We start from the raw sequence: 15,018 nt of genomic DNA on the forward strand, positions 1-15,018 counted from the left end.
GAGTTTCTCCAATATTCTCTGCATTTGTTTCCTCAGATTTAATCTGGTCCTCTGGCATTACTAGTTCAGTTATAGTACTGCTATGCCACCCATCTCCCCATTTCTTAGTCAGCTAACACAGAATTTACCTGCTTCTGCTGAACTCACTTTCCAGAAAAGCACCTTAGTGAGTGGAGAAGGTACAAACTATTTGCTAATTTCACTTGAGGCTCTATAATCTTGCCATTATGTCATACAGATCTAAAGCTGCAATCTAGAATAACATTGTATCAAGAGGATTCATATCACTTAAATGGCTGTTTGGCAATACAGGGTTATACCACAAGTGGAGGTTCAATTCACACATTAACTGAGGTTACCATGAATGTTACCATAACTCCCTCCCGATCTCTCCCCTCATCTGAGGCATGGTGGCCCACAGGTTAAACTATCAATAGTTGTCCCTTTGTTATGAGAGAGCAGCCTATGGTTAGAAAGACTATGGTGATTTTACTTTCACATTACAAGGACCCAGATAAATCCCCAAACAATTAACCAAATGTTATTAATTAGACCAAATCACCATGTAATTCTGTGGATTAGGTACAGTGGGTCCATGATATAGTGACATTTAAAATAATTCAAACAGCCAAAAGAATAGTGACAAAAAAAATTGACATCGGAATCCTGAAAATGTTAGTTTAATTTGAGGAATTTTAATGATTCATCTCTGCCTGGTTTAAGTTGGAAAATTTTACCACACATTCAATTAATAGGAGTCCCAAAACAATATGAACAACGGCTAACTTTAAACAGTTGGAACTTCACATTGGATTTATAACTACCTGGCTGCAACAGCAATCACATGTTCCAGATCTAAGAAACAGGAGTACAACATATATCAGGAAACAATTTTGGGTTGCTATTACATTTCTGCAGACACGCTTCACTAGTTAGTGGTAGAGCAGCAGAAAAAGATTGATATACCTTCTTGCACAACTCAATCATGTTAGTCTTGGTTAACTGTACAATGTCTCACCTAAATTGGATGAAATACAATATCCTAACTAATATTGTTCTTCCTGTTCATTGCTGTCTATACAGAAACATCTGGGACCACAGCAATACATTTTAAACTCTTCGCTATTCTGGTACAAATGTCACTGTTGGTTCTTCATCCAGCTTCAGAATGCAATGGTTTCAGGACAAATTCCTCAACTCAGCCCAAAATTGCATTACTCTAAAGATATTCAAATAAATAAAAGAACATATTTGGCAATTTGTAAATTTGGAGACTGGATGAAAGAGATTTACCAGCATGTTGCCAGGTATGGAAGGTTTAAGTTATAAAGAAAGGCTGGATAGACTGGGACCATTTTCACTGGAGCATAGGAGGTTGTGGGGTGACCTTATAGAGGTTTATAAAATCATGAGGGGCATAGATAAGGTGAATAGCAATGGCCTTTTCCCTAACGTGGGGGAGTTGAAACCGAGGGCGCATATTTTTGAGGTGAGAGGAAAGAGAACTAAAAAAGATGTAAGAGGCAACTTTTTTGCAGAGTGGGTGGTTTTTGTGTGGAATGAACTTCCTGAGGAGTTAGTAGATGTGAGTAAAGTTACATTTTCAAAAAATTTAGATCAGTACATGAACAGGAAAGGTATGGACGGATATGGGTCAGGATCAGGCAGGTTAGTTTGGGATTATGTTTGGCATGGACTGGTTGGACCGAAGGGTTTGTTTCTGTGCGATATGACTTAAAGCCTTTATGAAGAGATAACTGGAGATTGAATTTTTCCTGACTACCTGCAATGACTGTCTAGTAGTTTTATTTTCCCTGATCCACCGAACTGCAAATATTGAATGAATAAATATATGCACCTACACTTTAAATATATCCAAATTTGCTGATTAAAACTCCTATTTTAGATTTAACATTCAAAGCATACAAAGCAATCCATAGGAATGTATCTACAAGCAACAGAGTAGGTTGGACTTTTGAGCTCTGGTTTGCCAAAGGCTGGGAGTCACATGTTTTCCTTGGGTCATACGTAGAATACCAATGACCTAAAGGATGGACTGTTGAGTTACTTTGAACTGTACATTATGAAATGAATAGGAAGAATAAACAAAAAGGCCAACATTCATAAATGGGACTGAAACACACAAATTATTCTTAAGTTTTTGAACAAGCAAAGAGACAAATTGGATAACCAAATCCATATATTTTTAGCCAGCTTGCTTTGGTTATATGAGACTTCATTCATGATAATGTACAGTCGAGGATGACAGACATGAGCAGACGTCTGAGCAGTGTTCAATTGTCACTTTTCTCGATGTGCTGAGCTCAACGATAGCTTTGCCACGACCAGAACCTCATGTCCATTCTGCAAGATTAATGTGCATTTGGTCAATCCACCTTTGAATATATGAAACCAACTGCATTGAAATTACCTTTTTATTCAAGAACTGCACTGTACCCCTGTGAGGCATCAAGAGATTCACATCTCCCAAATAAATGTAAAGTACTGTGGAGTTGGAGTTCTGAAATAAAAACTCAGCAGATCTTGCAATGGAAGGAGAAACAAAGTTAATGTATTGAGTCTGATGTAACTCTTCCAAAATAGAGTCATATTGAACTCAAAAAGTCAATTCTCTTTTCCTCTCCAAGGACACTGCACGACCTACTGAGTTTTGCCAACACTTTGTGTTTTCCTTGTGTTGCTTTAGTCATGCTTACATGATAACTGCATATTTGAGAGATTAAAAGGTTCTACAACCATCCAAAATGGAATTGAGCAATGGCATAAACACCAGAATGGGTGGCATGGTGGCTCAGTGGTTAGCACTGTTGCCTTACAGTGCCTCAGGCAATTGTCTGTGTGGAGTTTACACATTGTCCCTGTGTCTGCATGAGTTTCCTCTGGGTGCTCCAGTTTCCTTTCACAGTTTCAAAGACGTTCAGGTTAGGTGGATTGATCATGTTAAATTGCCCAATGTGTCCAGGATGTACAGGCGAGGTGGATTAGCCATGGGAAATGCAGGGATAGAGAAGTGGGATGGGTCTGGGCGGGATGCTCTTCAGAGGATTTGTGTGAACTCAATGGGCCAAATGGCCTGCTTTCACACTGTAGGGACTCTATGACTCACAATGGAATGGTACATGAACAGCAGTCTTTGAGCAACAAATGAAAATAAAAGCTTTGTGGACTCATAACAGCAAGAATACAGGAAGCTCTTCATTCTTTCTTTCTTTGTCAAAAATTAACATTAGTGAAATAGAAACTTGAAGAAAAACACAGTCCACTGAGATAAAGGTTATCTACAAGCTTGACCATTACTGGAAACAGGAAAACAATAAAAACATTCAGACTAAGTTTCACACTGACAACTTATAGCCCCAAAACAACTTTGAACTGCAACTCTCTTTACTTTCCTGTCTGGAAGCAGAGCTTTCCGTCATTCCTTTTTAAAACATTACTTTGTGTGCTCATACATGTATTTTGTGATTTTTTTTTAAAAATAGGCAATAAAACTCCACGCTTTTTTTTACTCAAAAAAGGCCTTGGAACTAGTTTTCCTTCATTTTTGATAAGGTTAACGAAATTTAACCAAAGTGTTTTAGCTCCATGCTGAAACAGCAAGAAAAATATTGGTTCAAACCAACCAAAAGCACATTGAGAAAAGAGGCAGGGCTAGTCACACCTCCTCACCTGGCTATGACCAACTGCATGCATGAAAGAATGGGTATGAATGTTCGCATTTGGGAGAGCGGGGAAGGGAAAAGATGTAGGACTTGTAATAGGAATGTCGAGAAAAAAGGGGGGTGGCATTGTGGTAAGGAAAGAGAAAGATCTGAAAATAAATTAATTGATTTAATCAACTGTTTGACATTTCCACTTTAAGTGTGTCAGTCTTTGTCTGATAAAACCTGGCGTTGATGCAGGCAAACAAGGTGATGTAACAATCCACACAGTTAATAATGTACCCCTCTTCATGCTGGTTCACGAGAAATGAAAGTAAGTAGTAGAACATGAAGGTTAATAGAAGAAAAGAAAACTGAGAGCAGAAAAGAGACCAGAGTTTCAGGTTAGAAAAGCATGTCCCCATGTATCGAACAAAATTAAGAGTATGTTTTCAAAGCCAGAAAATCTCAGCATTGTTTCAAATTATGCCTTTCATTGAGAGAGTGTGGGTGTTTCTGCATTGCAAAATTATACATCAGAGAGTACAAGGAAGGTTTAAATAAGTCATGTGTAAGATTAGCATTTGAATGTTGAAATGCATGTGGGGATAATGCCAGAAAAACATATATAAATAATGATCATGATTCGGACACAATCACCTGATGAAGGAGCGTCGTTCCGAATGCTAGTGCTTCCAATTAAACCTGTTGGACTATAACCTGGTGTTGTGTGATTTTAAATAAATAATGATGTAATGTTAAATTAGACAGATGGAGACAATCAGGTGAAAATGATGCAATGTAAGTATCTGAGGTAATTGGAATGTAATCCACTTGGATTTCCAAAGACCAATTTCTAAAAAAAGGTAAGGCATGTTATTTATCAAAAAATATAATCACTGAAATAAGAAAAGAAGGTCTTTTGACCCCTTGCTGTGCCATTCAGTAAAATCATGATTAATCTGATTGTGGCCAAGTGCTTACCTACCCCCAATAATCATTGACTCCCTTCTTTCTTGAGAATCTACCTACCTCGATAAAGACTCAAGAAAGAAAAATTCTCATCTTCATTTCAAAATGGGAGACCTCTTATGTTTAAACTGTGTCCCCAAGATGCAGATTCCAAACAAGGGAAACATCCTTCAGGCACTCACCCTGCTAAAGTCCCTCAGGATCTTGCATGTTTCAATAAGAAATAGAGAATTCTCCATTGTTATTTCAGATTTCCGGTATTTGCGATATTTATATTATTTATCATTTTATCCAGTACAATCACATCAATCATACACATGACAGGCAAAGCCAGTTATCATTATGGTATAATATACCATTCTATTCCCCAAAACGAATTTAATATTAGGATATAATTTGACTGACGCTGCTTAGAATTGCTGTTTACCTCCCAAGTCAGGTTTTCAAAAAGGATCCAATACAGTCATGGATAGAAAAGTAGTCGGTATTAACTATAATATAATTACAATCTGAATAAATCCTTTCTTCTTTATTAAAAAATAGATTTCTTTCAACAGCATAAGATGGAGATTTTATGCTGCTGCTCAGCATTTGCACTTCAATGAATCTTTTATCTCAATTCATTAGTGAACCCAGTGGTTCTTCCTGATGTGATGCAGGAGAGAATTTTTTCATGTAGTGTTTTATATCCATCATTTTTTAAATGTGATTTTGAAAACACGGCCCTGATAGCCAGAATTTTATATTCTTGTTGTAGATTTTATTAATACGTACTGTCATTTACTGCATATTTGTTGTAAGTTCTGGCATTTCCCATCTGAATTGTATTATTTATTGGTCAAATACATTTAGATAAAATTGCTATTTATTTAATAGAAAAAAAAAGGGTAGAATTGATCATACCGGACTTTGTATTCAGATGTTAATACTGTCTGTTGGAATTTGGGTTAATTCCAATGACAGAATGCTGAATGAGTGAACCAAAGACTACATCAGTCACATTGTAGTGACGGATGTTTGTTCACTCAAGTCAAAAATCTTTAAAACTTGTAGGAAGAGCATCAGAAGATAATCTGTTCAATAGTAGTAAGTCACTCGGAAATAAGTTGATGCTAACGTATGACAGAATTTTGCATGACATAAAGTACTGCAGTTTCAGAATTGCTTCACTACCTATCTAATGGTTGTTATAATCAACATTTTACTGCCTTTTATTGGTGGAATGGGATCCTTGATCAAAGTGTGAGATGCAACCAAGCCTTTCAGTTTGTGTTCACTATTCTGCATTGTAACATACTGCATTTGAACTTTCACATTATTGTGACATGATTACACTTATGATTCAGCATTGACTAATCTATGACTATCTCAACTGTTTTACTAGACAACGACAAATGATCCAGATTGATGTGCAGAAAATAACAGTGTAATCAAGCAAAGAATATACAGGAAAGGAGTGACTGGTCTTGAATGAAATTTCCTGCTTTCCAAACACATTAGGAGCAAAATTTTCCAGTTCTGTGCTCAAAGCCGACCTTTGCAGTAACATTATAATTGAAAGCATTTCAGTTCCAGTATGACGGTTTCAAACAGAGGTCTCATTTGAATTTTAAGAATGCCTCATCTTATATGAATCTGTAATTGTGTCTTGTTTCAAATTCACCACCATCAGCCCATATTACCAAACTTAATTTACAGATAATTATTACAAAATAGCATTTGTAGAGAGTGGTTAAGATTATTTCAAAAACGACATGCAACACTTCTTCAGCTTATAACCACAAAGCAAACATTTAAGATATTTAAAAGTTATTCAGGAATAGTTCCTCAACAGAGCCACAGGAAATGGGGTGTGTCAAAAAAATGGGGAAGCCAGATGTTGTAAAGGTACCATTGACATCTCCAATTAATTCCCCAGGAAGTAGGAAAGGAAATGAAGGTGTAGATTCCGCAATGGTGAAGGCAAGGTATGTAATTGGAATTTGAATGCTGGATGAAATAGGGTTAGATTAATTGCTTGGTAGTGTTTTGGTTATAGGCTAAGGATTGGAGAGGTAGCTACTGGGGGTGAAAGACACATGGAAGGGTACCTGCTTGCGATGCTTCTTCAGGCAGAAGCCTGAATCAAGAAAGTATTTGTAGATTAACTCCTACAGTCCATCATGTCCTTGCTTAAGGAACCCAGCCGACAGCATTTTAATGTGAAAATCTGTATAACAACGTGCCTTGCAGCAGGATTATGATATTTAAATTTTCAACCCACTTGGTGGGCAGGTTGTTGGAGGGAATCCTGAGGGACAAGATGTACATGTATTTGGAAAGGCAAGGACTGATAAGGGATAGTCAACATGGCTTTGTGCATGGGAAATCATGTCTCACAAACTTAATTGAGTTTTTTGAAGAAGTAACAAAGAGGATTGATGAGGACAGAGCAGTAGATGTGATCAATATGGACTTCAGTAAGGCGTTCGACAAGGTTCCCCATGGGGACACTGATTGGCAAGGTTAGATCTCACAGAATACAGGGAGAACTAGCCATTTGGATACAGAACTGACTCAAAGGTAGAAGACAGACGGTGGTGGTGGAGGGTTGTTTTTCAGACTGGAGACCTGTGACCAGTGGAGTGTCACAAGGATCAGTGCTGTGTCCTCTACTATTTGTCATTTACATAAATGATTTGGATGCAAGCATAAGAGGCACAGATAGTAAGTTTGCAGATGACACCAAAATTGGAGGTGTAATGGACAGCGAAGAGGGTTACCTCAGATTACAACAGGATCTGGACCAGATGGGCCAATGGGCTGAGAAGTGGCAGATGGAGTTTAATTCAGATAAATATTAGGTGCTGCATTTTGGGAAAGCATATCTTAGCAGGACTTATACACTTAATGGTAAGGTCCTAGGGAATGTTGTTGAACAAAGAGACCTTGGAGTGCAGGTTCATAGCTCCTTGAAAGTGGAGTCGCAGGTAGATAGGATAGTAATTCTGGTCTCCTTCCTAAAGGAAAGATGTTGTGAAACTTGAAAGGGTTCAGAAAAGATTTGAGGATTTTGCCAGGGTTGGAGGATTTGAGCTACAGGGAGAGGCTGAACACGCTGGGGCTGTTTTCCCTGGAGCGTTGGAGGCTGAGGGGTGACCTTATAGAGGTTTGCAAAATTATGAGGGGCATGGATAGGATAAATAGACAAAATCTTTTCCCTGGGGTTAGGGAGTCCAGAACTAGAGGGCATAGGTTTAGGGTGAGAGGGGAAGATATAAAAGAGACCTAAGGGGCAACTTTTTCATGCAAAGGGTGGTACGTGTATGGAATAAGCTGTCAGAGGATGTGGTGGAGGCTGGTACAATTGCAACATTGAAGGGGCATTTGGATGGGTATATGAATAGGAAGGGCTTGGAGGGATATGGGCTGGGTGCTTGCAAGTGGGAGTAGATTGGGTTGGGATATCTGGTCGGCATGGGCAGGTTGGACCGAAAGGTCTGTACATCTCTATGACTCTATGACTTCCTTGTGATAAGTTAGTCTCCTGCCCAAGTTCTGGTTCAGTTAAAACAGAAATAGGGAGGAAATATTTGAGACTCAAATTTTTGCATGTTTAAATTTCCTGCTATATATCATTTCCTTTCTTTACTATGGTGTTGTATCAATGTTTCTGCCGTGTTTTGAATCAGGGATTTGAAGTAAACATGATAGCCACTACACTACAGTAATGCATTTCCAAATGCAGTCTTGTATTACTTTCCACGCTAAATGTTTTCAGCTTTGTTCCCTGTGTGGAGTTTGCACAATCTGTCTGCATCTGCATGGGTTTCCTCTGGATACTCCCACAGTCCAAAGATGTACGGGTTCGGTGGATTAGTCATGTTAATATTGCTGTAGTGTCCAGGGATATGCAGGCTACGTAGATTAGCCATGGGAAATATGTGGATACAGGGAGGGGGTGGGTCTGGGTGAAATGCTCTTTGGAGGGTCAGTGTAGACTTGATAGGCTGAATGGCCTGCTTCCATATTGGATGATTTTGATGGGTTGGTGATCAGAGTTTTGTGGCGTATTAAGCCTTGACCATCTTGCCATTGTAGTTTTTCTCTGCTTTTGCTTGTTCTGCCATTGAAGATTTTTGTTTTCAGACACATTGGTTCGGCCACTTTTGGAAAATTGTGTGCAATTCTGGTCTCCTTCCTACGGGAAGGATGTTGTGGAACTTGAAAGGGTTCAGAAAAGATTTACAATGATGTTGCCGGGGTTGGAGGGTTTGTGTTCTTGGGAGAAGCTGAATAGGCTGGGGCTGTTTTCCTGGAGTGTTGGAGGCTGAGGGGTGAGCTTATAGAGGTTTATAAAATTATGAGGGGCATGATAAGGTAAATAGACAAGGCCTTTTCCCTGGGTTGGGTAAGTCCAAAACTAGAGCGGGGTGAGAGGGGAAAGATTTAAAAGGGACTGAAGGCTAACTTTATCATGCAAAGCATGCTGCATGTATGGCATGTATTGAGGTGGGTACAATTACAATATTTAAAAGGCACCTGAATGGGTGAATGAATAGGAAGGATTTAGAGGGATATGGGCCAAGTGTTGGCAAATGGGACTAGATTAATTTAGGATATCTTGTCGGCATGAACAAGTCAGACTGAAAGGTCTGTTCTCATGCTGTTAGTCTCTATGACTATGACAAATGTACACCTTTCTTTGCTTCCCACAATGTCCTGACATACACTTGATCAGATCAATGGATTTGTCTATCTTTCTGCATTTTAAGACCTCCAGCACCTCCTCTTCTATAATGTGAACTGTTTTCAAGTCTTCACTTGAAAATGAAGTCTGTGATATGTTTCTGCTTCATTTGAGAGATTTTGGTGGAATTTCTTTCTTTTCCTTTTGACGAGGTTAAATAATGTTGCACAGATGGGGATCAGAACTGGGGATTCCCAGTCGAGCCAGCAAGGTCTGGTTTAGCATTTTGATCTTAGTTTATTTTTTGAAAATCAGTGCTATTACAAACACTGGCAAGATTCTACAAGCAGCTGATACCCACAATGAATTATTAGAGTATCCACGGTGCCATTGCAGGATTTTCAAAAAAGAATCAAAAGTTCATTGCTCAGAAATGTTATAGTCAGTGTATATTAAACCTTACACTGCAAACAGGTTTAGATGTTCATATCAATGCTTTGATCCCACTTTAGTGCAGAGATAATAAATTGAACTGTAAGGTTAGTCAGTTTGAATAAGCTGCGTGCACCTTTTCTCATGAGCTAATAAATCCCTCGAGTTCATTCCTTACTGAACAACACATTCAACCTTCATCAATATCACAAAACCTGAATTGAATTATAACATATTGCCATTGCACAACTATCAGGTCACAACAAGTGGAGAAATAACTAAAGAAAATGTGAGAAAATCAAAAGAGCAAGCAGATCAAATTTTAAGATCTTTCTGCCTCAACAGGACACAAATTCTCATGAAGCAGCTTTGCTGAAGCAAACCCTTATTGTCCTATCAACTGTTCAATTTGTATATCATTTTCATTATTTTCAAACTTTCCTGAAACATTGAGAAATGGTCAGTTAAGTGCAGAATGTTTTAAATGCAATTGCTGTGTGGATTACATATTCTTAATCATTGAATCCCAGTAGTACAGATAGAGGCCACTGAGCTCATCAAATGTGCACTGACTCTCCAAAGAGCATTCCCCCCAGACCTTCTTCCTGTCATCCCACATTTACCATGGCTATACCACATGGGCTGCATATCCATGAACACTACAGGGCAATTTAGCATGGCCAATTTACCTAACTTGCACATCTTGGACTGTCAGAGGAAACCAGAGCAAACCTACAATGACATGGAGTGAACATGCAAACTCCACAGACAGTTGCCCCAGGTTGGAATTGGACCCAGGTCCCTGGCACTGTGAGGCAGCAGTATTAGCCACTGTGCCACCCTGATCTTTCGTGTAAAGTCTGCATATGTTTCACATCAGTATTTATAGTGAAGAAAAGCATAGAATCTACGTTACTTGGGGAAATAAATAATAACGACGTGGAAACAGTTCACATTACAGAAGAGGAGGTGCTGGAGGTCTTAAAATGCATAAAGATAGACAAATCCAGTGATCTGATCAAGTGTATGTCAGGACATTGTGGGAAGCAAGGGAAGAAATTGTGGGAAGTCTAGCAGAAGTATTTGTATCATCTACAACCACAGGTGAGGTATCAGAAGACTGGAGGGTGGCTTATGTTGTGCTTTTATTTATGGAAGGCTGCAAGGAAAAGCCAGGGATCTATAGATTGGTGAGTCAGATGTCAGTGGTGGGTAAGTTGGAGATTCTTGGAAACGGGATTCAAATGCTTTTGGAGAGGCAAGGACTGATTAGAGGTATAGTCAGCATGGCTTTGGGAGTGGGAAATCATGTCTCACAAACTTAATTATGGTTTTTGAGGTAATGACCAAGAGGACAGATGAGGCCAGAGTGGTAGATGCTGTCTGTAAGGACTTTACGAAGGTCTTTGACAAGGTTCCACATGGTAGACTGGTTAATAAAGTTAGATCACCATGAATTCAGGGAGAGCTACCAACTGGACACAAAATTAGCTTGATGCTAGGAGAGTGTGGTAGTAGAGGGTTGCTTTTTGTACTGGGTCCACTGTTGTTTCTCATTTAAATAAATGATTTGGATAAGAATATAGGTGGCATTGTTAGTAAGTTTATAGTTGACGCCAAAATTAGTAATATAGTAGACTGTGAAGACAGTTATCTAAGAGCACACAAATCTTGATCAGTTAGGCTAGTGGGCTGTGGAGTGGCAGATGGAGTTTAATTTGGATATCTGGGAGACATTGCATTTTGGTAAGACAAACTAGACCAGGAATTACATGATTAATGGTAGGAGTGTTGATGAACAGAGAGACTTGAGGGCACAGGTGCATTGTTCCTTGAAAGTGGCACCACAGGTTCACAGGGTGGTGAAGGTGGCATTTTTCATGCTTGTCTTTGATTGATCAGAGCATTGAGTAGAGGAGTTGGGATGTTGAAGCTGTACAGGACATTGGTAGGTTCACTTGGAGTACTGCATACAGTTCTTGTCGCTCTGCTATAGGAAAGATGTTCTTAAATTAGAAAGCATGCAGAAAAGATTTACAAGGCCATTACTGGGACTGGAGAGTTTGAGGTATAAAAGAGACTAGGTAGTCTGGGATATTTTTCCCTCGAGTGTACAATATTGAGGGGGTGACCCTATGGAGGAATATAAAATCATGAAAGGCATAGATAAAGTGAATAGCGAAGGGGTTTTGCCTCGAGTAGGGGAGTTCAAAACTAGAGGGCATAGTTTTCACATGAGGCAGGAAAGATTTTAAAAAGTGACATACAGTGGATGGTGCGTATTATGAAATGGGCCACTAGAGGAACAGGAAGAGGCAGGTACAGTTACAACATTTAAAAAACATTTGGACCGGTACATAAATAGGAAAAGTTTGGAGGGATATGGGCTACATGCAGATAAATGTGAACAGTTTAGTTTGTGAAACCTGGTCAGCATGGGTGAGTTGGACTGAAGGGTCTGTTTCTTTGCTGAATGACTCTCTGACTATGATCAATGTAAACTGATCTCAAAATGGAACATTATATCCGATGTTGTGTTGGAAGGTTCTAGGTCAGGCTTTACACAAGATCAATGTTGTGTTAAAACTATATTTGGACTGTCCAAACACCTTCCAGTATCCTTTTCTTTTCCTGTCAGATTTCAGTTGAAATCAAGCAAGTGAAGACCTCACTATCAGAGCAGATATGTTTTTTCTCCATCTTCATCAGGGAATGATGATGTACAATGATTTGTATGCTGAACTAATAAATATGGGATGCAGTCCAAGTCACTCCATTTAACAAACACATAGTTTGTTAAGATAAAAATAAATATAGTTTAAGTAGTTTGAATAGGTGGACTTGGCTTTTATTTATTCAATTTGGTAGGAATTGGCAAGACCGAGCAGAAAATTAAAAGTAAGGAATTTTAATGTAACTCCTTGTACTGGTTTAAAGAATATTATACTTGAAGCAATTTCAGCCCAAATTGGCAATGTTCCCAAATTAAACTAATCACCATTATGTATTGCTACAAAGTGGGCTATTGCAAATTGAGGTGGTTCTAAGCTTCTAGCCTCTTTTTAGGCATGGGAGATTTAACCGTAAGTTAGAACAAAAGCAAAAATATTTCAACTCAGTTGTCCAGAAACCCACCAGGGGTCTGGGTTTGACTAATATGGCATGGAAACATACCCTTCGGTCCAACTCGTCCCTGCCGACCAGGTATCCTAAATAAATCTAGTTCCATTTGCCAGCATTTAGCCAATGTCCCTCTAAACTCTAAACTCTTCCTATTTTTAAGCCCACATGGATGCCTTATAAATAAAGTGGTTGTACCCCCAGTCTCCACCACTTACTCTGGCAGCTCACTCATTTTACACACCACTCTCTGTCTGAAAAGGTTACCCCTTAGGTCCCATTTAAATCTTTACTCTGTCACCTTAAATCTATGTCCTCTAGTTTTGGACTCCCCCACCATGTTAAAAAGACCTTGGTTATTCACCCTATCTATGCCCGTCATGATTTTATAAACCTCCATAAGGTCACCCCTCAGCCTCCAATGCTTCAGCGAACATAACCCCAGCTTACTCAGCCTCTCCCAATAGCCCAAACCCTCCAACCTTGCAACATCATTGTAAATCTTATAAAACATTTTACAACCATGGCATGTCTCAAAGCTCTTTACAGTCAATTAATTAATTTTGTGGTACTGTCACTGTTATACTCAATAGCCAATTAGCCCATTGCAAACATGGTAATAGCCAGAAAATTTGTTTCTGAGATGTTGAGTGAGAGATGGTCAGAGACATCTATAACTCTTCTGCTTGTCTTTAAAAACACTGCAATGGATCGTTTACATCCACCAAGGCAGGGAGATGAGACCTCAGTTTAAAGTCACAACAAAAAGGTCTCACCTCCACCAACTGTGCTGCACTTGGACATCAGACTTGATTTTGTACACATGAACTGGTGCGAATATTGAACAAGAAACAAGACTTCTACCAAATTTAGAACCAGATCTGAAAGCCTTTTAGTTTTAAGTTGACCGAAAACGTAATGGCATGGTCTGAATCATTTTACTAAAAGTCATTTTAAAATAAATAAAATTGCATTATTCATAGGTAGAAACACAGACTGATTAAAATAATTTTTCGCATTTGACTAATTTTTATCTCAATAAAGAAAGCAGTAACAAAATTACCATGATTATATCAACGAATGTTTTTACTTCAAACCTTTTAAAAATAATTGTCCTAAAACACAGCCAGATTTGCATTGAATTTTCTTTTCCCATGTTCCCTGAAATGCAAATATGTTTGAACAAAAACTCAATAGAGAACTACTGCTCAAAACTGTTGCCGTTTTCAACACTGCTCACCAATTGTACCAGAAGCAGAAGTTCTGGGAAGTAAAATTTATTGCACCCATTCATTTGCCAAGCACAATATGGAGTGCAAATAGCAGTAGCTGTTGCTTATGCTGATCGTTTCTTGCAGCCAAGCTCAGAACTGCAAACTTGCAAAGCTTGAATAATATTTATAAATCCCACAGCAAAGACTGCTTCTGTCGGTTCTCTTTGTCCCCCAGAAGATTCTGTACTTGAGGCTGGTTGGATTTCAGATCTGTCCAATTAGGAGAAAATCAGATAGCTTTGTGTCATGAGTTGTGTCCCTGAGGAGTTTTATTAAGACTGGCCAGACCTATTTAGTGACCTGTATCGGCCATCAGTACTGATGAGATTCATTACTTTCTAAAGATCTTCTGGCTTTTTATTATTACATATGAAATGTTTAAATAAAAGGCAAAATCAAAGGTTATCTTGAACAAGTCACACTCTTACAATTGCATGTGAGAATGTGGGGAAATGAAAGTGAGCAAATTGTAATGATTAAAATGGGTACAAAAACGTATACACCTGTCAAATTGTTTTTCAGTCCAGCACTTCAGCACAGCTTAACAAAAGGAAGGAATAGGGTTACTTGAACTTGTTATGGTAATCTCCATGTTCTACCCACCACCTCATTTGCATGGCAAGATGCCAGGATTGAGGGAGCTGCAGCTTAATGTATGAACAAAATTCAGGAGACACCGCAGTGTTACTAAATCACCTTCTGTTTAGTCTAAGAACTGTGCAGTTTGGACGGCATGGTGGCTTAGTGGTTAGCCCTGCTGTCTCACTGTACAAGGGACTCGGGTTCAATTCCACCCTCTTGTAATTATCTGTGTGGAGTTTTCATCTTCTCCCCATGTGGGCATAGGTTTCCTCCCAATGCAAAGATGGGCAGGTTAGATGGTTTGGCC

This window comes from Chiloscyllium plagiosum, unplaced genomic scaffold (genome assembly GCF_037043375.1).
Source record: "Chiloscyllium plagiosum isolate Xiang-an unplaced genomic scaffold, Cpla_swu_hap1 HiC_scaffold_29, whole genome shotgun sequence".
In the NCBI taxonomy this organism is placed as follows: Eukaryota; Metazoa; Chordata; class Chondrichthyes; order Orectolobiformes; family Hemiscylliidae; genus Chiloscyllium; species Chiloscyllium plagiosum.